At 40.5% G+C, this 25142-nt stretch overlaps 1 protein-coding gene across 4 annotated transcripts in view; it reads right to left on the reverse strand.

The window, feature by feature from the left end:
• The window catches only part of LOC131437285 (uncharacterized), a 402936-nt gene that overhangs the window by 230133 nt on the left and 147661 nt on the right, over positions 1 to 25142 (reverse strand). The gene's annotated exons all lie outside the window — the stretch shown is intronic.

Raw genomic sequence — 25142 nt, forward strand, 5'->3', positions numbered from 1 at the left:
AAGGTAGTATGCAATGATCTCGTTAAAAAACCGTGCACGCTGCGTACGCATTCGACTGCCAGAAGGAGCCTAGACGGTACAAAGGGTGATGCATCCGTTAATTTTTTTTCCATAAATACGTTTATTTCTTAAGGCAGTTTACATAAGTTTTTCTTCGCCGTAGCATCACTTTTACATAATATTCTTATCCTAATTTAATTCTAACATAGTCACAACATTTTGAATTTATTAAAACATATTCTCTTATTACTTAAATATCATCTTAGGTAACTCGTCATTAATTATGAAATCTACTCGGAAATATTATTTGAACCAAACGATTAATTTCTATAAATTATAAAATAAGCTGATATTTTCAGACAATTTGTTGATAATTTCATAAACTGTTTCGAGTTTGTTTGTATCATTACATAATTTTTATTCTAATTTAGCTGTTGGTTGAACTCATGGACGCAGCTGGGATCAGAACTAAGTCTTGAAAGGGGCCTTTATTAAATTGAAACTCCAATTTTCTTTATGAAATGATAAATAAGTTTCATGTATGAAACGTCACGAAAAGCAAGAATGTCTCGAACTGGGATATTGGATAGTCTACCTTGGGTACGCAAAGAATTTATTAGTTAAGATCTGACATCACGATACTCCACGCATGTCCAAACGACATGATCAATATCCCGATAACCTTCTCCGCAAGCACAATGATTAGTCTCGGAGAGTCCAATTCGAAGGAAATGTGCATCTAACGTGTAGTGATTGGACATGAGTCTGGACATCACACGAATGAATTCCCTACCCACATCCAGTCCCCTGAACCATGCCTTTTTCGATATTTTCGGAATAATTGAGTGCATCCACCGACCCAGATCATCTTTATCCCAAGACGCTTGCCAGCTGGCAAGTGTTCTTTGGCGAGACGAGCTATAGAATTCGTTGAAAGCAATTGGTCTCTCATAAATTTCACCCTTAATAGCACCACGTTTGGCTAAAATATCGGCTCTTTCATTGCCAGGAATGGAGCAATGAGCCGGGACCCAGACTATAGTGATTAGATAATTATTGTTCAATATGTCGTTCAGGCACTGTTTTATTTTGCCCAGGAAAAACGGTTCAGTCTTGCCAGTCATGTTTGAGAGAATGGCTTCAATTGCACTCAGACTATCTGTGAAGAGGAAATGAAGGTTTGAAATTAATGTGACGATTACACTCAAACTATAATGAACTGCTGCTAGCTCTGCTATATATGCTGGGTTGGACAGAATTAAATTCAACTTGGTGAAGATTCTGCCCGACCTCGCGAAAAGACGTTTGTTGGAATTGTTCAACAAGTTTCTTGAGCAAAATATTGTTCCACCTGACTGGAGACAAGTGAAAGTTATCGCCATTCAAAAGCCGGGGAAACCAGCTTCCAATCACAACTCATATAGACCCATTGCGATGTTGTCCTGCATCAGAAAATTGCTCGAAAAAATTATTCTACGACGTCTCGACACTTGGGTCGAGACGAACGGTTTGTTGCCAGATACTCAGTTTGGCTTCCGTAGAAATAAAGGGACGAATGATTGCCTTTCATTACTTTCGTCTGACATCCAAATTGCCTTCGCTCAAAAGCAACAAATGGCATCTGTATTTTTAGACATTAAAGGAGCATTTGATTCAGTTTCCATTGATGTTCTTACAGACAAGCTCCACCAACATGGACTCCCAGCGGTTATAAATAATTATTTGCACAACCTTTTGTCAGAGAAACGCATGCATTTTTCACATGGCGATTTGGCAACACTCAGAATTTGTTACATGAGTCTCCCGCAAGGCTCATGTCTCAGTCCGTTCCTCTATAATTTTTACGTGAATGACATTGACAGCTGTCTAGTAACCCCATGTACACTAAGACAATTGGCAGATGATGGCGTGGTTTCAGTTACTGGACTCAAAGCTATTGATATTGAACCATTGCAAGATACCTTAGATAATTTGTCCGATTGGGCTGTTCATCTTGGTATCGAATTCTCTGCGGAGAAAACAGAGTATGTCGTCTTTTCAAGAAAGCATGATCCCGCGCAGCTTCAGCTCCTTATGATGGAAAGAATGATCCAACAGGTTTTAACTTTTAAATACCTCGGGGTGTGGTTCGATTCCAAAGGCACGTGGGGAGGACACATTAGGTATCTGATAACGAAATGCCAACAAAGAGTAAATTTTCTTCGAACAATAACAAGATCTTGGTGGGGTGCTCATCCGCAAGATCTAATAAAATTGTATCAAACAACGATACTTTCAGTGATGAAATATGGATGCGTTTGTTTTCGTTCCGCTGCAAACTCTCATATTATCAAACTTGAGCGAATTCAGTACCGTTGTTTGCGAATTGCCTTAGGCTGCATGCATTCGACACACACAATGAGTTTTGAAGTTCTGGCGGGAGTTCTTCCATTGAAAGATCGATTTTGGGAGCTTTTATCACGCCTGCTAATAAGATGTCAGGTGCTGAATCCCATGGTAATTAATAATTTCGAACGACTATTCGAGCTTCGATCTCAAACAAAATTCATGACAGTATATTTTAACCATATGTCACAGGAAATCAACCCTTCAAGATATTTTCCTATCCGTGTCAGAATCCTAAGTGCCCCTGACTCAACTTTATTTTTCGATACATCCATGCAGCGCGAAGTGCGTGGAATCCCGGATCATCTACGTTCGACGGAAATCCCAAAAATATTTTCAAGTAAGTTCAGGCATATTGACTCTGAGAAAATGTTTTACACGGACGGATCGCGAATTGAAGAAGCGACAGGGTTTGGTATGTTCAACAATAATGTTTCGACCTCATTTAGGCTTCAAGAACCAGGAGCGTTATTGTTACAAGACATGAGTGCTATAGAAAATTCCATCATTGAAAATGGGTTATTAATAAAACCATTATTTGGAGGAGATTCCCGTATAATGCTCTGCGTAGGAACAGAATCTGGGCAAACTTTCCTAGCAAAGTCAAATATCCATCGGTTCGAGTATTCATCACTCTCATTGCCCATGTTACGATTCCTCATTCGTCTCATTGAGGTTTCTCTTGACAAACCTTCGACAAAATGTCTCCAATAGCTACATTTTTTGGCTCGAAGTATGCTCTTGTACTTGGTTTCTAAAACCATAAGTTTTTCAAAATTCTGAGGAGTTCCTCCTCCCCGTTTTAGAAACGTCTTGCAAGCATTTTGTTTTGCGAGTATAGCCTCTGAGCACTCTTTGTCCCACCAGGGGTTGGGAGGCCTTCTGTTAGTCGTTGGCCCAGGAAAGCGTTTAGTTTGGGATTGTTCTGCTGCCTCCAGAATCGAACAAATGAGAAAGTCATATTCTTCAAGTGGAGGGAGCTCTTCCATTGAATTCAAAATACTAGAGATACTACTTTGGTATTTAATCCAGTCGATATTTTTTGTCAAATCATATGGAATACTAGATGTAGTATCAATGCAATTGTTACTGCTAATTGAAATGATGATTGGTAAATGATCGCTACCGTGTAAATTAGGCACTATTTTCCAAGTGCAACCTAGTCGAATTGATGTTGAGCAAAGAGATAGATCTAATGCACTTTTGCGTGCCGGAGGTCTTGGGATCCGTGTCATGCTACCCATATTTAATACCGTCATGCTAAAATTGTCACAATTTTTCGGCTGCTCGGCCAACCATGGAAGTTGACCATCAATGTCAACTTCCTTCTCTGAGCAGCCTAGATAGCCGTGTAGTGTCGGTAGCGGTTTCCCAACTGGCTAAGAATAACGCTACGGTCCACCTGTACCGGTGGTATAAGTCCACCAAGCAGGTAAGCCGTGTGGCATTCGGCGGAATTATTTTTTTACCAAGAATTGATCCACTGGTTTCCTGTTCCATGTCGTAAAAGGCCACAAAAATAGGAACTCCTAAGTCAAGGTGTATTTCCGTGCCGATGGCTGAATGGCTGCAGGAGGTTAAACAATGCAGTCGTGAACGGAATATCTTGGGATTTTCCCTTACTGTGGTAAGCGAAGCTCTGGCACAGTGGACGACTTCTTTCTTCGCAACTCGTGGGATTTAAATGATTAAAACATTTAAAAAAATCCTTACATGGTTCGCTATAGGCGATTATAAGCCAATATATTTGGTTTCTTCTAGTTGTTGTACGATAAGTGCTGGAGGTGGAATGTTCGTTACTCTAATTGATAATGGTTAGAGTGGCACAAATCAATCTTCAGCATAAACGTACAGCAACTATGAATCTATCCAGACTTCTGCAAGAAGGTAAAGCTTCTATAGCTTTGGTACAAGAACCATATTTCCAAAAGGGAAACTTCTACGTTGGAAAATTGTTAAACCCAGTCTTTCTTGCCTTCAACAAGACCGGTATGACTAATCCACGTGAAATGTTTCGAGCATGCATACTTGCAAATAGTGCTCTCGATGTTTCTCTCATATCGGAGCTCACAACTCGGGATATTTGTGCTGTCACAGTTGGTATGACTACTGATGGCATAGACAGGAAATATGTCTGTTGTTCGGCATATTTGCCGCATAACCAACCTTCGCCAAGCGATGACTTCAAAAAGGTTGTATCATACTGCTGCAAAAGTGATTTACCGCTTGTAATCGGCAGTGACATAAATGCTCACCATATCATTTGGGGCAGCACAGATATAAATTCGAGAGGCTCTGATATGATGGAATTTGTGAGCAGTACAAACCTGCACATAGTCAATGCAAGAAACCGTCCAACTTTTGCGAGAGCTGGAAGAGAGGAGGTTTTGGACGTAACTCTCTGCTCTCATAGAATTGCGCATGAGTTGGTGAATTGGCTCGTCTCCGATGAGCTCGAACCTTCGTTGTCTGATCATAAGTACATCTTCTTTGATCATTCAAACGTTAAATTTGATATTATCACATATCGTAATCCCAAATCTACAAACTGGGACCTCTATGAAGAGGGCTTGGCGACTAGATTTTACGGGTACCAACCAACAATTGAAACCCCAATTGATTTGGAAAATGTTGTCGACGAGACAAACTCACTCATAGTTGCAGCATATGAAGAGACTTGTTCACTTCGGATTGTGCGAGCTACTAGAGGAACTCCTTGGTGGAATGCTGAACTTGCTAGACTAAGGAAACTATGCAGAAGAGCTTGGAACCACCGACGCAGAGATGGGTCGGAGGCATTCGTGTCGGCTCGAAGGGCTTACAAAAATGCTCTTCGATCGTCTGAGCGAAGTGGTTGGAAAAGCCTCTGCACAAATGTCTCTAGTCTCAACGAGGCTAGCAGATTAAATAAGTTACTTTCGAAGTCTAAGGACTTTAATGTCAGTTTCTTAAGAACTTCAGATGGTGAACACTTGTCTGAAGAAGGTGATGTACTTCACTATCTTTTTAACACTCACTTTCCAGGATGTTTGGATCCATCACCGACAGCTCTTCTCGAGACTTTTTCAGATAGTTACGATTCTTGGGCCCTTGCTCGAAGCGTTGTGACGATTGAATCGGTCAAATGGGCAGTTGAGAGTTTTGCTCCGTACAAGTCTCCTGGAAAGGATGGAGTTTTCCCAGTGTTACTGCAGAAAGGGTATGAACATTTCAAACATGTTTTGAAGAAAACACTTACTTTTAGTCTTGCGACAGGATACATTCCAAGAGCTTGGCAGGAAATAATTGTCAAATTTATTCCCAAAGGCGGTCGCGACACTTATGAGGAAGCGAAGAGTTTCAGGCCTATCAGTCTAAGCTCATTTCTTCTTAAAACAGTGGAACGCATAGTAGATCACTATATCAGGAATGTTAGCTTGGGCGTGCATCCGCTACATGGAATGCAACATGCTTACCAGCGTGGAAAGTCCACTACAACCCTGTTACATGATGTTGTGTACAACATTGAAAAAGCTTTCTCACAAAAGCAATCTTGCTTGGGAGTTTTCCTAGATATTGAAGGGTCTTTGATAACGTGTCTTTCAATTCAATTCTGGAAGCAGCCCGTGGTCATGGCATACCTTCAAGTATCACAAATTGGATACACGCAATGCTTAGCAATCGACTTCTTTGTTCATCGCTTCGGCAAGCAGAGATTAGAAAGCTGAGTGTCCGTGGGTGTCCTCAAGGTGGTGTGCTATCCCCACTTTTATGGAACCTAGTCGCTGATGGTTGTTAAGGAAACTTAATAACCTTGGATTTCCAACTTATGGTTTTGCCGACGATTATCATATATTGATGACCGGTATGAGCATTAACACTCTCTTTGATTTAATGCAGCAAGCCCTGCGATCTGTTGAACAATGGTGTTGTCAGGTTGGATTATCTGTAAATCCGGGCAAAACATCAATGGTGCTTTTCACTCATCGTAGGATAATCACAAGAGCTCGTCCGTTGCAGTTCTTGGGTTCAGAGGTGACTGTGGTCGAACAAGTTAAATACGTCGGGGTTATTCTTGACTCAAAACTGAATTGGTCTGCTCACATTGACTTCAGAATTAAAAGAGCTTGCATGGCTTTCGGCCAATGCAGACGAGCTTTTGGAAAATCATGGGGACTCAAATCCAGATATATTCATTGGATCTACACAACTATTGTTAGACCAATTTTAGCATATGGATGTCTTGTATGGTGGCAGAAAGGAGAAGTCGCGACAGTTCAGTCAAAGCTGAATCATTTCCAAAGGATGGTCCTAATGGCGATGACAGGAGCATTCACGACAACTCCTACTGCTGCTCTAGAGGCGCTACTGTGTATTTAACCCCTACATGTGTTCCTAAAACAAGAAGCATTATCTTGTGCATACCGTCTTAGGGCTACAGAGCTTTGGAACAGTAACCCATTAGATTATGCTATCAGCCACACTCGCTTGTGGTCTCAAATGGTTACGTGGGATGAGTATTTACTCGCTCCTAGTGACCTAACGCTCACATGCAGTTTTCCTTTCAAAACATTCAATGTGAGCTATCCTCTTCGTGAGGAATGGTTGTCTGGTTGTCTGGAACGACAAGTTGATGAACACATAGTTTGTTATACGGACGGTTCTCTGTTGAATGGTCGTGCTGGTGCTGGTGTCTACTGTCGTGAAATGAGGCTGGAGCAGTCTCATTCACTTGGTAGATACTGTACTGTGTTCCAAGCAGAAATCTACGCGATTCTGTGTGGAGTGCAATCGGCACTTCAGCAGAGGATATGTGGTAAGCGAATTTATTTTTGTTCCGACAGTCAGGCAGCCTTAGAAGCACTCAGTTCGAATGACTCACGGTCGAATCTAGTGATCGCATGTCGAACTCAAATTGAAGATCTCAGCATTTCAAATGCTGTTTACTTCTTATGGGTACCCGGTCATTCTGGTATTACTGGAAATGAATGGGCTGATGAGTTGGCTAGAGCTGGTGCAACGAATGATTTCGTTGGTCCTGAACCAGCTTTACCACTTTCAACTAGTTGGATAAAGCACAAGATTCGTTCTTGGGCTGCATCCAAACATGCCAGCTACTGGCGCAGCTTGCAAACTTGCGCTCTGACTGGACATTGCAAACTCAATTATCACATGGCTACTATTCAACGTGCTGAGTATTATTCGTGTGATTTGTGTGAATGCGATTATGGAACTTCATATCATCTGATATGTAACTGTCCCGCATTGACGCAGCTACGTATCCGGGTTTTTGGTTCTCTATACATGGTTGAGTCTGTGTATGCGGAGCTAAAATTGAAGGATATTCTCTCGTTTCTCACCCAATGTGGTAAGGAGCTATAGTCAGAAGGGTTCATCGTTCTTCCTGGGGGGAATGAATCCCTTCTGTATTCACCTTAAATAGGGTTTAGCAGATTGTTTGGCATCCTTTGGGGGTTACCGAATTTAATTCTGCTAGTACATACCGCGAATCGTTTTGCATTCTTCCGGGAGTGCAGAATGGTGTCGCTTCTGTAAGATCTCTAAATCCTCTCGGGGGTTGGAGGTTTTATTAACAGCAGACTGTTCGGGACCTCGTAGAGGTTCAGAATTTACTTCTGCTTTTATGTGTTTTTGTGTCGTCAATTTTTCCCATCCTCCTAGTCCAACCCTTACCATTTCCTTTCAATCCTTCCCTCTTATATATCGGGAAAATGATTCTAAAAACAAATTGATGGCAAGGCACAAATCTCCAAATATCAAGGGGAACGTGCCATTTGAGCCAATTTGTTCTGATTCCTGATTCCTGATAGTCGAATTGATGTTGAGCAAAGAGATAGATCTAATGCACTTTTGCGTGCCGGAGGTCTTGGGATCCGTGTCATGCTACCCATATTTAATACCGTCATGCTAAAATTGTCACAAATGTTTTGTATTAAAGATGATCTGCTATCATTGTAAACGGAACCCCACATAATACCGTGCGAATTTAATTCCCCTAGAATCAATCGTGGAGCAGGAAGGGCTTCAACCATTTCATTAAGCTGTTGCTGTCCAACTTGTGCGTTTGGAGGAATATAAACCGAAGCTATGCAAATATCTTTGCCTTTAATGATTATTTGGCAAGCAACAACCTCTATACTAGAAGTTGAAGGGATGTTTAATCTATAAATGAAATAGCATTTCTTTATTCCCAAAAGCACTCCACCATACGGAGAGTCTCTATCGAGACGTATAATGTTAAAATCATTAAAATTTAAAGCTATGTTTGAAGTAAGCCATGTTTCGCATAAAGCGAATACATCACATTTTTGACTATGCAATAAGATTTAAAATGAATCAAGTTTTGGCATGATGCTTCGACAATTCCACCGCAGGACAGTGATTGTATCATTTGCGGCGGGTGATAAATTATCCATCCAAATATACAAAACCTGAGACAATTGGCCATTGAGCTGATAACTGCTTCAAAAAGGTTCTAGCTATTGGAAGGAATGCCATTATGAGGGTCTTTAAGGGTTCAGATATATTGAATGCTGAGAAAATCCATTCAACAATTTCCGAAAACTTCAGTAATCCTGTTGGTGGCTGTGAAATGGAACCCACTGGATTATTATCTTTTTCTGTGCTAGATCCTGGATTGGTTTGTGAATTTGACAAACCAGGAGGCACAGTCTTTGGTTTTGACTTTTTTTGTTTAACACGGGGATCTTTTTTTGAAGATGAAATTTTAGGTGTCTTTTTTGGTAATTTGGAGGAAGACTTCTTTCTCTTAACTGACCCTTGGGTAGTGATAAACAAATTACCTTCACTATTTTCGTCAGAGTCAGAGTCCTCTGGTTCCTCTAGGTTTGAAAACCCGTTTTCGGTTTCCAAAGGGAGGACATCAATGACCGTTTTAAGCATTTCTGCATATGTGCGCCTAGACTGTGCTTTTAAAGAAAGCTTAATTTTGTCTTTGTGCACTTTAAATGCAGTGCATATTAAAATATCATCATGAGGACTATTCCCACAATAAATACATTTTTCAATTTCCTTGTTGCAATCATTATCTTTATGAGGCCCTTCACACTTAATACATTTTGGTTTAGTACTACAGTAAGTAGCTGTGTGGCCGAATTTTTTGCAGTTCGTACAATTCATTACATTTGGAACAAAAAGCCGAACAGGGAGGCGAATTTTATCGACATAGACATGGGACGGCAACGCAGACCCGCAAATGTCACTCGAAACGAGTCTGATGGGCGATAAACTTTTTTTTCCTCTTCATGAACTACTGAATACAGTTGTTTGCACTCCAGTATTTTCACACCCTCAAGCATAGAGTTCTTGAAACGACCAACACCATGCTTGAGTAAATCATCTACCGAGAGACTCGCTTCGGTAACAACACCGTCAATTTCGACATCTTTGGAGGGTATGTAAACTTTATACTCTTTAATGAAATTTTCCGAAGAGACAATATCATTCGCTTGTTTCAAATTATTTACTACAACACGAATTTTATCATTATTTACTTTTATGATCTCTTTGATTGAGGAGAATCGTGATGTCAAACCTTTAGAAATTTGTAAAATGTTTAATGGCTTTGATTTACGTCTAAAAAAGACTATCCAAGGCCCAGAAGAGCTCTCCTGATATTTTTTCGTTCGTGGGGGTATAGGATTCATGCTAGGATTTACGTCCATGGATTCATCCATCACATTAAAATTTTTAACCAAACTATAAAATAAAATTTGAAACCAACACTACACAGTACTCAATCAAAAAGAAAAGAAAAAACTTCTACCTTGAAATTGTTGTATATCTCCGTTGCACTGTCGTGTAGATCCTCGTTGCTCTAGATGTTCTTGTTGAATGTATCTGGACGTTGATACAATGCTGAAGCTCACTGTAGCGATAGAACACGATGTGATGCTACTGCTACTTGACATCCAGCACCACTCGAATTCCGATTTACTTTCGTCTTCGCCAGCTGTAACCAGCGCAGGTCACCAGTGTATACCTGCGTGTTGTATGGCAGTGGAAAGACCGAGTTGTCTTGTCTCCTTCTTCCTTGTGCTCCGCACCGATATGCTCCTAAACCGAAGTGCCTTCGCACTCTCCTGCTTCTATGTGCCGTTGCACTCTTCTTCTTCGATGTGCCTTTGCACTCTCCTGCTCAGCACTTGTGGCTGTATATTGCGGCCTGCGTAGAGTTTAGGAAACGCCCTTTGTTATTTCCTTCACCAGCTTGGCCCAGCACTAGGGCTCTCTTATGCAGCACGACTATACGTTTTAACGGCTGCTGCCAACAGGTCTCTACTTGTAGTTCAACCGTTGTCGTATTTAACGCGTGTAAACCAACCAGCGTTATTAAACTGTACGCTTCTATACACAACCTTCTCGGTTGAACGGCTATTACTGAATCATCCGTTAATTCTTAAAGCGATCAGTCTTGAGTCAATACTCTTCTCAATGTGAGAAAAACGAATATGGTGCTTCATTGCAATCGCAGTACCCCTCTTAGTGTGATCAATATTAGTTATAACATTAAAGCCGGGAATTTGAAGATCAGAAACTGCTACTTCTTGAAGAAATATAATATCGAGTTCTAGTGTGCGTATGAAGTTCCTTAAAGCGTCGAGTTTCGTTTGGTTAGATATGGCACATATGTTAATTGTAGCGAGCTTGTAAGTGTTGTAGTTCATTGCGAATCCAAATCCGTTTTGGTCTTCAGTCCGCTTTGGGCAATTTCGTAGCCGGCGTTCTGAGTAAGAAGAGACATTTGATGCATGGCTGGCATATTCATCGTCCTTTAGTCGTTTACTATTGGAAGTCGCGCACCGTTTGAGTAGTTGTAGGTTGCTTGAACTCTGGAACCGTCGTTTTATTGATCTGAGAAGTCGATTCTGTTTGAGAAGTTTGTAGCGCTAAAGGTTCGCGAATGTTATGTTTTGCTAAAGGTTCGCGAATGTTCAACCTGTTGAGCACGATCATCCCTCCGTTTTTCGTCGGTGCGGGACGCGGCTGTTGAGATATGCCTTTGACGGCCGCAGCGTAGTAATTCTCCGAGGATTTCAACCGATCGTTCACACTTACTCTTTCTACTAATAGTTTTTTTATTTTGTATACATGTTATACCGTTGTGGATGTATTCACCACAATGGCGACATGTCTGTCGTTGTCCTTCATATGATACGTGTGTCATTTCACCGACAATGTTGATGAAAGATTTTATTTGTGAACTTAGTACCATCTTCACCGAGTGGATACCTGACGGCAAACCGGCAAACAGAAATTTCTCCGCCCAGAGCAATTCTCTAACTGTCAGCACTTTTCCAAATTGTGATAACTGCGCTTGATTTGTTCGTCTGAGATTTCTTGTGTCAGATCATGAAGCTTCACTTCCACAGTACCATCTTCCATCTTTAATCGAAGTTTGGCTTTGGTCTTGTCGTATATTATTTCGTGCTTGTTGTCATGTTGTTCTATCACTTTATTGGCAGTTTCGAGATGGATGCATTGAATAAACGCGCAATTCTGAGTATAGTTGACTTGGATGCGGACCAATTGGTCACGAGTAAGGTTTAGTTTTTCACCAACAAATTTATGGAATTCTTAGAGATTTTGTCTACGTGGCATACCAGTGTACTCGATGCGGAACATATTTTCACGACGTTTTGGCGTATTCATCTCGGATAGTCAAAACGAGATGAGAACGCGACGGACCCTTGGCTATTGAATACTACTTTGCTCTTGGCTATTGAATACTACTTTGCTATCGATATCAGATCCAATTTGTGACTTCTCTCTTCAGTAGTTGAGAGCTAACTAAGGTTATTTGTTCTCACAAAAGGAAGGATTGTTGAAGCCATCGGACGGAAGAACGAATTTATGCTAGTTAGAAGTGATACAGAGAAGAAATAATAGATAACACACGCACTAAAATGTATGGTATTACGTGTGTAGATATCGACTGCAGTTCGTAAGTGGAAATCCTACGAATACCACGTGCTAATGATTTAATGGTAATCTTTGTTAGACGGTAATTATTCCGCTAGAAGTCCCTATCGATTGGTAACTGAGCAAACCTAGTTATACAAATCAGGTAAATGCCTAGAAATCACTAGTAAACTATATTTTAATAGAGCCCGTTGAACAGGTAGGCAACCCGCTCAACGTGGGTTTTTTTCCGTGGGAACTCAGCAAGCGGATTCATCAAAGCGACTTATGACTCGATCTTCCCATTAAACGTTTACGTGTGGTCAAGTTTGAATTCACCTTCCGGTGGTGGAAAATTGCCGCGGTAGTATACTACTCGGGCTTTTCGGCTGAGGAAAACATCGGCTAAGTTTACGTACGCACTTTGACCCATGTGAATGCAGACTCAACATCGTTGCAAAGAAACTGTTTTCAAATTGGTATCGTACTAGGTGTCACCAAATCGACCAGAGTGCGTCCTCCAAGGAGACTACATGCAGCCGTCGACGAATGGTCGGATCAATGCCCATCAATTAGCGCCTTCTTTGAAGGTTCAGGCTGAACCGATTCGTAAGGATACTAAGAGTGATAGATTTAAGAGTATGATGTATATCGATAGATGTCCCGGGACCCGTAGCATGATTGTATAGAATACAGTTAACTCCACCTGAACGATTGTAGGCTTTGCTCTTTGTTGATGGTCGATAACAATCTTTTGCGTGAGCGTTCGGATTTAAATGTGATATGGTGAACTTGCTATTTCGATTTTAACAAAAGCTTTCTCATTTCAGTTACTGAGTTCGGTTGTTTGAATAGGCTTTCGGTTGGCTAAAGCTATATGAGTAATGTGTTTGAGCCTCAGTATTAACAACCCGCCTTGATAAAAGAGTATCTGGCCGGACTACCAAAATACGACGGCAGCCTTCCTCTCAGAAGTGGTGCATAAGCTGCAGACGGTCATGGCACGCACAAATACGTTACATTTGGCACCCAACGTGGGGCCTGAAAACTGTATTTGAAGTTTGGCTTGCAGTTAGATATGCAGACATAATTGCGAATTAGATGATTAATCTTTAGAAGTTCGGTTGGTACAAATTAGATGATAGGTGGTTCGCATAATAGACGGAAGACTCGGTTTTTTGATTTGGAATATTATGTGATAGGTTTTGTTCGTGATTTTCGGAGGAATGTGGAACATCCAAGTTATTCATATGCCTAGTAATTTGCCAAAATGCCTAATTTTTACATCAATGCGGATGATCTCACAGATGAGGAAGTTCCAAATGGGCTTAACCTCCGATTTCTTAGAGGGAACACTATTTCAGAAGGAAGGCGTACTTTGCGAAATTGATTTCGCAACGACGCACAGTGGGAAAAAATCTATGAAAATCTGTAAAGAATTCTGTAACTCATGAACTAATGGAGATAGATCAACAAACTAAAGCGTTTATTATGTAAAAATATCCAAGGAATTATATGGAATGGTTTACAATGGCCGCGCGAATCGCAAACCTGCTAGTTTTACCCCAAATGTACAGCAGTTTTGGGGTTTCCTATAACATTCGCTCTGTAACTTGAAAAGAAGTCGAGTGCGGTATTCTGGAATAGTCTACTCTCATGTAAAAAAGTCTGGAGAATCGATTAGAAGAACCCACACTGGCCGCACGAAACGTTTTGATGACTATTTTACCGAGATTTAAGGACGATTTACAATACGATATCATGAAATGGAGAAATGGGGTTAAATAGCCATCAAAACGTTTCATGCGGCCAGTATAAGTTCTGGCATTCGATTCTACAGACGTTTACAAATAATATAAAATAGTTTTCGTATGTTTTCAACGTGGTTCGCTTAAGACTTAAAGGGCGATTTAGACGAAAATTTCACATATTGGAGGATTCTACAGACTTTTTTTTACATAAGTTAAGCTAGATTTAGTAAACTTCCAATAAGTTTTACCGAGATTTATGGACGATTTACAATAAGATATCATGAAATAGAGCAATTGAGGTGAAATAGTCACCAGAACGTTCCATGCGGCCAGTATAGGTTTTTCCATTCGATTTTCCAGACTATTTTACTTAATAATATAGTGTTCGTATGCTTTCAACGTGGGTTGCTTAGGGCATATTCAGGAGTGTTTTAGTTCTAGATGCATAATTTATGTCAGTTACAAAATTTAAATCTGGATTTTATAACAAGAAAAACTGGCAGCCCCAGCAGTGTTTTACTCGTGTTTCAAATATACAAAAAATAGAACGGCATCGTAGACCAGTTTTAAATTTGACAGAAGAACTGGTCGAATAAATAAAACTAGAACGGCTTGCTGGGGATACGTTTGTTTCAGTTTCAGTTATATTATAGACCACCCATATGAATCTCGCAGCTGCTGAATCTGCTCTTAAGATTTAGATGAAAATGTCACATATTGGAGGAATTTGGATAAAAAATCCATCAAAACGTTTCGTGCGGCCAGTTTAAGTTTTGGCATTCGATTCTACAAACGTTTTCACATAATATAAGATAGTTTTCGTATGCTTTCAACGTGGTTCGCTTAAGACTTAAGGGTGATTTAGATGAAAATTTCACATCTTGGAGGAAGTGGGGTAAAATAGCCATCAAAACGTTTAATGCGGCCAGTATAAGTTCTGGCATTCGGTTCTACAGACGTTTTCACATAATATAAGATAGTTTTCGTATGCTTTCAACGTGGTTCGCTTAAGACTTAAGGGTGATTTAGACTAAAATTTCACATATTGGAGGAATTGGGATAAAATTGTCACCAAAACGTTTCGTGCGGCATGTATGAATTCTGGCATCCGATTTTACAGACTTTTTACATAAGTTAAGCTAGATTTAGTAAACTTTCAATAAGTTTTACCGAGATTTAAGGACGATTTACAATAAGATATCATGAAATAGAGGAATTGGGGTAAAATAGTCACCAGAACGTTTCGTGCGGCCAGTGTTGGTTCTTCTATTCGATTTTCCAGACTTTTTTACATAATACAAGATAGTTTCCGTATGCATTCAACGTTGGTCGTCTCAGATTTAAGGGTGATTTAGATGAAAATGTCACATATTGGAGGAATTTGGATAAAAAATCCATCAAAACGTTTCGTGCGGCCAGTTTAAGTTCTGGCATTCGATTCTACAGACGTTTTCACACAATATAAGATAGTTTTCTTATGCTTTCAACGTGGTTCGCTTAAGACTTAAGGGTGATTTAGACGAAAATTTCACATATTGGAGGTATTTCGGTAAAATAGCCACCAAAACGTTTCGTGCGGCGTGTATAAGTATAGACTTTCTTTTACATAACTTGAGATTTAGTAACTTCCAATAAGTTTTACCGCGATTTAAGGACGATTCACCAAAATATATCATGAAATGGAGGAAATGGGGTAAAATAGCCATCAAAACGTTTGGTATGGCCAGTGTACGAGGTCTGTTCAAAAAGTTTTTTTAATTGCGCGCGTCTGGAGAGTCCGGCGGTCAATTTTTTTTTATTGTGTTGGTACATATGTCCCTAATGTATGGTAAAATTTTCAGCTGTATTCATTGTTTACATTCTGTCTTGTAGCGGCTGGTGTAGACGTGTTTTTTTGAGCTCGGCGATTTTTGTTAGTTTAAACAATGGAAGAATTGTCGAGTCAAAGAATTTGTATTAAATTTTTCGTGAAAAATGAAATAAAGTGTAACCAAGTGTGCGAAATGTTACAGAGAGCATACGGTGAGTCTGCTATGAAAAAACAAGTGTTTACGAGTGGTATAAGCGTTTCCAAGATGACCGCGAAGACGTTGAAGACGACGAACGCTCCGGTCGACCCAGCACGTCAATAATCGATGAAAATGTGGGAAAAGTGGAAAAAATGATTATGGATGATCGCCGAATCACTATTAGAGAAGTTGCTGATGAAGTTGGCATATCAGTTGGCTCATGCCATCATATTTTTTCAAATGTTTTGGGCATGAAACGAGTGGCAGCAAAATTCGTTCCAAAACTGCTGAATTTTGATCAAAAAAACAAACGCATTACCATCGCTCAGGAGCTGTTAAAAGTAAATAAACCTCCTTATTCACCAGATATCGCTCCGTGTGATTTTTTCCTGTTCCCAAAGTTGAAGAGGCCCATGAAAGGACAACGTTTTTCATCGATTGAAGAGATAAAGGCAGTATCGCTGAGAGTGCTACAGAGCATTACAAAAAGTGACTATCAGGGGTGTTTCGAAGACTGGAAAAAACGCTGGCATAAGTGTATTATATCTAGGGGGGATTACTTTGAAGGGGACCATATAGATGTAGACGAATAAATAAATATTTTTTTAGAAAAATGAGAATTCCGGGTACTTTTTGAACAGACCTCGTACACTCTTCCATTCGATTCTCCAGACATTTTTACATAAAATCAAGCTATTTCAGTAGACCGCACTCGATTTCTTTTCAAGTTACAGAACAAATACTACAGAAAACCCTAAAACTGTGGGCATTTGGGGTAAAAGGAGCATGATGGCGATTCGTGCGGCCATTAAAAACCATTCCATTGAATTTCTTCTGCTTTTTTACATAAGAAACACTCTTGTTTTGTAGTTGTAACAAACAAATCCTTCTGGATATAGTACGTAGACTGGCACTCCAAATACTTTGGATTAGATATGACACACATAGACTCCCAACACAGTGCTGTGGAGGACCTGCGAGCGCAACTCCTATCGACTGCGCAACTGAATTTAGAGCAGTCACTCTCGGAGATGCCCCTTCCCCAGCTAATCTGTCAGTGAAGAACCTTCCACCCACACAACAGGAGCCACCCTGGCTTGCGGACCAGAGGGCGACGCAGGCAGCGTCCAGGATATCGGCGTCGAGTGAAATCGACCTTATTTTCAATGAAGTATATTCTAGAACGACGGGTCAAAATATGGATCCGATCTAATTATCTAATTACCAGATAGAAATAGTGCTGCACTCGGAATGCATATGTCGACTGCCTTAACTACGGATGAGAATCTTGTGTTGTCGGGAGGTAGATCCGGTATGGATAGTCTATATCCTGCAGTACGTCCAACAATTGTTAAATTTTACGTGAACAATTTGTTAAACTTTCACTCGGATCGTCCAATTGGACGGGATACGATTGTCAACAACCTAGCCCGTCAAATTGCGGACGTGGATATTCAGGACCCAGAATTGTCGAATTTCTCTCGTTTATATGACACCACCGAGAATTGTCACAAACCCGAGTATTACCCCGAGAAAGTACCGAGCGGCGAGTAGGATGGAAAGATATTCCAAGCAAGCCCGGGTCCCAGAATGTACTTCAACTCCATCCTACGGCCGCCGAAGTTTACCACACCAAACCAGCAACATTATGGAAAAACGTGCTTAATCCACTTAGCAGTGAGATGATACCTTTTTTTTATCAATCCGCATGTGTTTTTTGCATGATTATTCTTCGGTGTTTCAGTTCTCATGACATTATTTCTATGACCGTCGTTTTAAGCGGCAATTCGAGATTTTAATTACTCATTGAAATGTAATGTCGAAACTGCAAATCGGATCGAATTTGAATATGAGACAATCGATTGAAATTTCCATGATATGTCGAAGTATGTTCCATTTTAGAGTTTACGATAATTTAAGGTACTTTCAGAGCCGGTATTCAGGAACAAGCATAACCCAAACCCATTCATATGGCCATATGACGAATAAATTGCAATAGTTTTGAGTTCAACTTTAAAGCTTTTCGGGATTGTCAGAATTGGATAAAATTAATTAATTTTGTATGGGACTAACAGTTTATTTTAATTTGAATTTTTGTTTCTGAAATTTGATTTGCTTTTTCAAGAAAACGATTGAGCATTGCGAAACGATTCGATACTGGAACCGGAATTCAAAAATCGATGTAGCCAAAGTCAGATAAATTCATCTAAGTAGCTGTATACTTTACATTTGTTTCAAAATATTTGAAAATCAGTGTAGACATCTTTGAGAAATCGTAGTACGAATTAAATTTTTGGGTGCCTTCCGAATCGAAAACTAAATACCACTACAACTGAAATAAGTTTATTTGATTATCGACTATCCAAATCTTAGCAGAGATCCCGGCAAACTTGATTAATTTATGTGAAATAGACATTTTTATACTAATCACCCTGTATCCCCGAAACCGGAAGCGAGATGTTTTATAGAATCTTAAAAGCTTTCATTTGAATCTTAGATGATTCTTAGATTTTATTTGAATCTTAGATCGGTTCAGCCATCTACGATAAAAAGTACGGGTGTGTAATGTTAGAGACATAACTGGATGTCGTGAATACGAATATGACACGCTTTATTTATGCTTCCGAATTCGAATTGGTAGCTCATCGATTGTTTGAATTGTGCAACTTTCCCCTCTTTCATTACTAGAAATTTAAACGATGCGCCTAGACTAAATTACAGATTAGTTACATTAAACACTCTGAAACGCAATTAAATATTATGAAATAAGCAGTATAGTTCTTTATAATAAAAAAATGGTGACGATTTGAGTTAGTTCAGCACGCAGACTCTGAATTCTAAACCCATATTCCAGAACTAAGCTCTAAAACATGAAGACGATTTTTCGTCATGACTACCAGAATGGGTTTTATAGAGTACAGTAAAGTAAATTTCCGCATAATTCTTTAGGAGTATTATTATGGTTCTAAAAAGAACCGAATAGAAGAAGTCTGGAGTAAAGAACTGGATCCTGAGTTCAAGAACTAAATTTAGAACCAATAACAGACTCAGAATCCAGTTTCAATTCTAGAATTGCAATTTCGAAACTCAAATTAGTTCCGGAATACAGTTCCAGAATCCAGTTTCAGCACGCAGGCTCTGAATTCTAAACCTATATTGCGGAACTAAAATCTGAAAATTGAACTTCTCGTTACGACTACCGAAAACCAAATGATGGCAGGTGCTCTCTCCGTCGCTGCTGGTTTAACTCCCGCGATGGCAGTCTGCTTGCCTTGAAGGCTAGCAAGCGAATGAGAGTTGCGACCTGAGCGTTTGAGGTTTTAACCACGCAGAAGGCGCTGTCTCCGTCGCTGCTGGTTGATGGTTTAACTCCCGCGATGGCAGTCTGCTCGCCTTGAAGGCCAGCAAGCGAATGAAAGTTGCTACCTGAGCGTTTGAAGTTTTAACCACGCAGAAGGTGCTCTCTCCGTCGCTGCTGGTTGATGGTTTAACTCTCGCGATGGCAGTCTGCTCGCCTTGAAAGCCAGCAAGCGAATGAAAGTTGCTACCTGAGCGTTTGAGGTTTTAACCACGCAGAAGGCGCTCTTTCCGTCCCTGCTGGTTGATGGTTTAACTCTCGCGATGGCAGTCTGCTCGCCTTGAAGGCCAGCAAGCGAATGAAAGTTGCTACCTGAGCGTTTGAGGTTTTAACCACGCAGAAGGCGCTCTCTCCGTCGCTGCTGGTTGAAGGTTTAACTCCCACGACGTCTGCTTCCATCGAACGCACGAAAAGAAATGATCGATTTTCACCATGGTTCCCCTTTTATACGCATTCAGTTGAAGATATGTGCCTGACAACCTCAAAATCGTCGTCCTTGCGCGAAAAACCCAAGCGAAAGTAAAGAGTTTTCCGCATTATTTTAAAATTTTGAGAAAACTTAATTTTTGAGTTGTTTGTGGTTATTTCACACTGTTCAAAATGTTATCCTAAATTCCTGATCATATTTTTGATGAAATGGTGAAAGAATTATGTTGCTATCATTAATAAAAGTCGAGATATTCACGATTAAGTTCTGCCCATTCTTCCATATTGCTAATTTTGAAAAGGCACCCCATAGTAAAGTAAGTCGTATTCACGACAAAATGAGTGAAACAATTTTAATGTCGTTTCACATATCATTCTGCTGTTCCGGAACCAGAGGTTCTCGGATAAGGCACATTTTCATCTCGCCGGGTATGTTAATAAGCAAAATTGTCGTTATCATAAAGAAGCCGATACATCCTCAGAGAGTGACTTTTTGGTGCTGATTTTTCTCGGGCGGCATTATTGGACCATTTTTCTTAGAAAATCAATGGCGAGCGCTACCGCGCCATGATTAGCGATTGGTTCTTCCCGTTACTAGAAGGGGAAGACTTGAACACCATTTGGACACAAGACGGCGCCTCGTGCCAAACGCTACGATCGATCTTCTGCGCACAGTCTTCGAAGATCGAATTATCAGTCGAGATTCGGATGTCGTTTGGCCGCCTCGGAGCTGTGATTTGACGCCGTGAGACTATAATCTTTAGGGGCTGTCAAAGATAAGTGTTATGTGGACAAGCCAGAGACAATTCAAGCCTTGAAGGTCAACATTCGTGCAGCTATAGCTGAAATAAAGCTGCATACAATCGAAAATGTACTAAAAAACATTATTGTCCCATAGCCTTCAATTTAATTTCATTTGGAGCCGACTTCCATTTACGATAATATGTTACGGAATTACGTAGCAATATGTGAAAATTAGAGAAAAGTGTGCACTCAATTTTCTCTGAAATGGCTTAGCCGATTTTCGCTATCTACGATTCAAATGAAAGGTTTGTAAAACATTTTTTCTGGATCCGACTTCCGGTTCCGGAACTAAAACATGATAAGCGGAAAATAAATTGCCGTTTCAACCCTCCGAGCGAACAGACGTGCTTTTGTTAACTGCGAAACGCTGAAAACCAGTGCCGTGTGTGATGAAGCGATTCGACAATCGAAATTGTACCATTATTGTATAATAGACAATTGTGCGCGTTCATTGTTCGTGCTACAATCCTGGCGATCGGACGTTCGAGTGTCTGTCTCCGCTTTTCGTCGCGTCTGCAATCTTCACGAGTGTTTAGTGTGTCGGCGACAGTGCCGACTCATCGAAGTGCGAGCGTGCTAGCCACCACGCGTATCGAGTGGAATAGCAACAAATTGAATTAGAGCTAAGTAATGCAGCTACCACTCATACAAATAGTGACAGTAAGTAAACTAAGCTACACCTACATCCGAGAAACCAAAACCAAAATAGGAGGCCCAGAGCCCCCACCCCTCAATAATTCCCCCACCCCCCCCCCCCCCTTCCAGTGCCTCCCCCGCAAACATGCAAAAAGGTGACGAAATAGATACTCACATACTACTTTTACGTCCCACAATCAACGATAACCAAACAAATACGCTCCCCCCAACCCCTTCCTTATCAAAAAAATTATTCAACAAGTCATCGGGGCAGACTACAACAAATTCCTAAGTGCAACGAAAACGGCGCGAGGAACACAATACATATTAAAAACAACGTCCAGGCACGTATACACAAGACTGAGGACTCTCCAAAGCCTCGGAAATGATTACCGGTCGAGGTCATACCGCACCCGACCCTTAATAGAGTCCAGGGTGTAATCTACGACGTCGACACTATCAACCTCTCTGAAGCAGAACTGCTAACCGAACTCAAAACTCAAAACGTTTTTGACGTTCGGAGAATTACTAAGACTGTTAATGGAACACTCACCAACACCCCGCAACTCATTCTGTCATTCGCTGGTATCAAACTACCGGAGAAAATCTTCATCGGGTTAATCCGCACCGAAGTACGGCAGTACTATCCCGCTCCAATACTATGTTACCGATGTGGCCATTTCGGTCACGGCAGCAAGGCATGCAACCAGAAACAGATCTGCTTGAACTGCAGCGAGGAACACGAGAACTCTCCCGAAAATCCATGCAGAAAGAGCAGCAGATGTCCGGATTGCAACGAAAACCACCCCGCTCGATATAAAAAATGTCCGAATTACATCACCGAAATGAAAATAGTGAAAACTAAAATCGACAATAACCTCACCTATGCGGAAGCTAGGAAACTATACAAGCCAAAACAACAAACCTTCGTCGATGTAGCAAGCAACGAAGCAAAGGAGTGGTGTGAAAAATCAGAAAAATTGGAAAAAGACTTGGAGGAACTCAAAATCCAATGTCGCTCAAAGATCACACAACTGGTCAATAGCAAAGACACTCTAATTAAAAAACTGAAACAAGAGTTACAAGAAAGCCAAAAAAGTACGGGTGTGTAATGTCAGAGACATAACTGGATGTCGTGAATACGAATAGGACACGCTTTATTTATGCTTCCGAATTCGAATTGGTAGTTCATCGATTGTTTGAACTGTGCAACTCTCCCCTCTTTCATTACTAGAAATTTAAACGATGCGCCTAGACTAAATTACAGATTAGTTACATTAAACATTCTGAAACGCAACTAAATATTATGAAATAAGCAGTATAGTTCTTTATAATAAAAAAAAATGGTGGCTCTGAAAAGAAATTTTTATGAAAGCGTTCGTGATGAAGAGTGACGATTTGAGTTAGTTCAGCACGCAGACTCTGAATTCTAAACCCATATTCCAGAACTAAGCTCTGAAACTTGAAGACGATTTTTCGCCATGACTACCAGAATGGGTTTTATAGAGTACAGTAAAGTAAATTTCCGCATAATTCTTTAGGAGTATTATTATGGTTCTAAAAAGAACCGAATAGAATAAGTCTGGAATAAAAAACTGGATCCTGAGTTCAAGAACTAAATTTAGAACCAATAACAGACTCAGAATCCAGTTTCAATTCTAGAATTGCAATTTCGAAACTCAAATTAGTTCCGGAATACAGTTCCAAAATCCAGTTTCAGCGCGCAGGCTCTGAATTCTAAACCTATATTGCGGAACTAAAATCTGAAATTTGAACTTCTCGTTACGACTACCGAAAAGCAAATGATTTTAAAAGAGCTTCGTCATGGTCAAGTGTTCATGCATAATTCTAAACACACTGCCACTGCCGGACGTCGCTATTTCACGGAATTCCAATTTACGATTAGATATAATCTATTTGTGGACTTTATACAAGTTTTCTGGAGTCAATACCTCAACTGGATTACCAGGTTCTTTGCGATGAAGCAGTGTCCGGATAACACTTTTGAAATCATTGTTGAGCTTATACAGCTTTTTTTCATGAAAAAGTAATGATAAATTAACACACGAAACTGTTCTAAAAATGCCACTCAAATAGTCAGCCAGTTTTACCTGACAAATTGAAATGTCATTAAATTTTACAAATAGTCTTTTGAAAGTTTGTACTTCAAAAACTTTTTCTGAATTTCAATAACATAGCGCCATCTGTGTGCGGGAATCTTCGAAGGACCATTACGAATGTCAGTTGATGTTTGTCAGTGGATCCAGAGCAGATTTTAACGATGTTCTAGAAACTGGTGATGTTTTGGTTAACTTCGAAAGAACATAAAAAAGGTATATCAAAAATAACATAAAAAAGTGGCATGCATTTGAAAGGTTGCGTTTAAGGTTTTAACCACGCAGAAGGTGCTCTCTCCGTCGCTGCTGGTTGATGGTTTATCTCTCGCGATGGCAGTCTTCTCGCCTTGAAGGCCAGCAAACGAATGAGAGTTGCGACCTGAGCGTTTGAGGTTTTAACCACGCAGAAGGTACTCTCTCCGTCGCTGCTGGTTTAACTCCCGCGATGGCAGTCTGCTCGCCTTGATGGCCAGCAAGCGAATGAAAGTTGCTACCTGAGCGTTTGAGGTTTTAACCACGCAGAAGGTGCTCTCTCCGTCGCTGCTGGTTGATGGTTCAACTCTCGCGATGGAAGTCTGCTCGCCTTGATGGCCAGCAAGCGAATGAGACTTGCTACCTGAGCGTTTGAGGTTTTAACCACGCAGAAGGTGCTCTCTTCGTCGCTGCTGGTTGAAGGTTTAATTCCCACGACGTCTGCTTCCATCGAACGCACGAAAAGAAATGATCGATTTTCACCACGGTTCCCCTTTTATACGCATTTAGTTGAAGATATGTGCCTGACAACCTCAAAATCGTCGTCCTTGCGCGAAAAACCCAAGCGAAAGTAAAGAGTTTTCCGCATTATTTTGAATTTTGAGAAAACTTAATTTTTGAGTTGTTTGTGGTTATCTCACACTGCTCAAAATATTATCCTAAATTCCTGATCATAAACTTGATGAAATGGTGAAAGAATTATGTTGCTACCATTAATACAAGTCGAGCTATTCACGATTAAGTTCTGCCCATTCTTCCATATGGCTAATTTTGAAAAGGCACCCCATAGTAAAGTAAGTCGTATTCACGACAAAAATTAACATGCAGATTCTTGCTGAGATGGCCGAACTAAAGAAACGTATAACTGGAAACTACACCCAGTTACAAAGCACATGGACACAACCCAAAGACAACACCCGGAAAACCAAACACAATTCCAACGATGACCTCCCCACATCCAACGGAAACCTATTTACGGAGATAACCCCAATTATCAAAACATCGAAGAAACAACCTCAACAAAGAGCAGACAACCATAGAGAAAACTCCCCTACCCAATCACCACGAGCAAAAAAACAGAACACAAGCAGAGCCAACGACAATTTCTCACCCCCTCCTGGAATGGAGGAGTTAGAAACTGATCATTCCTCGGATATCGACCTAACAATCGAATAAAAGGATATTAAGATATTAACCCTTCCAACAAAAGACATGCATCAAGATCAACTAACTCTACAAAACAAAACAAAAATGATCTAAAACCGAACAACACTCGCATTACAATGGAACACTAACGGGCTACGAAACTCTTTAGGTAACCTGCAAATATTAATCAGTAATACCAATCCTATCTGTCTGGCTTTACAAGAAACTCACCTTTCCGACTCCACCGACCCCACTGCATGGCTCGGAAACAATTACACATGGGAAGCTAAAACCGGGGAAAACATCTATCAAACCGTCGGACTTGGAATACGTAAGG

The sequence above is a fragment of the Malaya genurostris genome, chromosome 3 (genome assembly GCF_030247185.1).
Source record: "Malaya genurostris strain Urasoe2022 chromosome 3, Malgen_1.1, whole genome shotgun sequence".
Classification (NCBI taxonomy): Eukaryota; Metazoa; Arthropoda; class Insecta; order Diptera; family Culicidae; genus Malaya; species Malaya genurostris.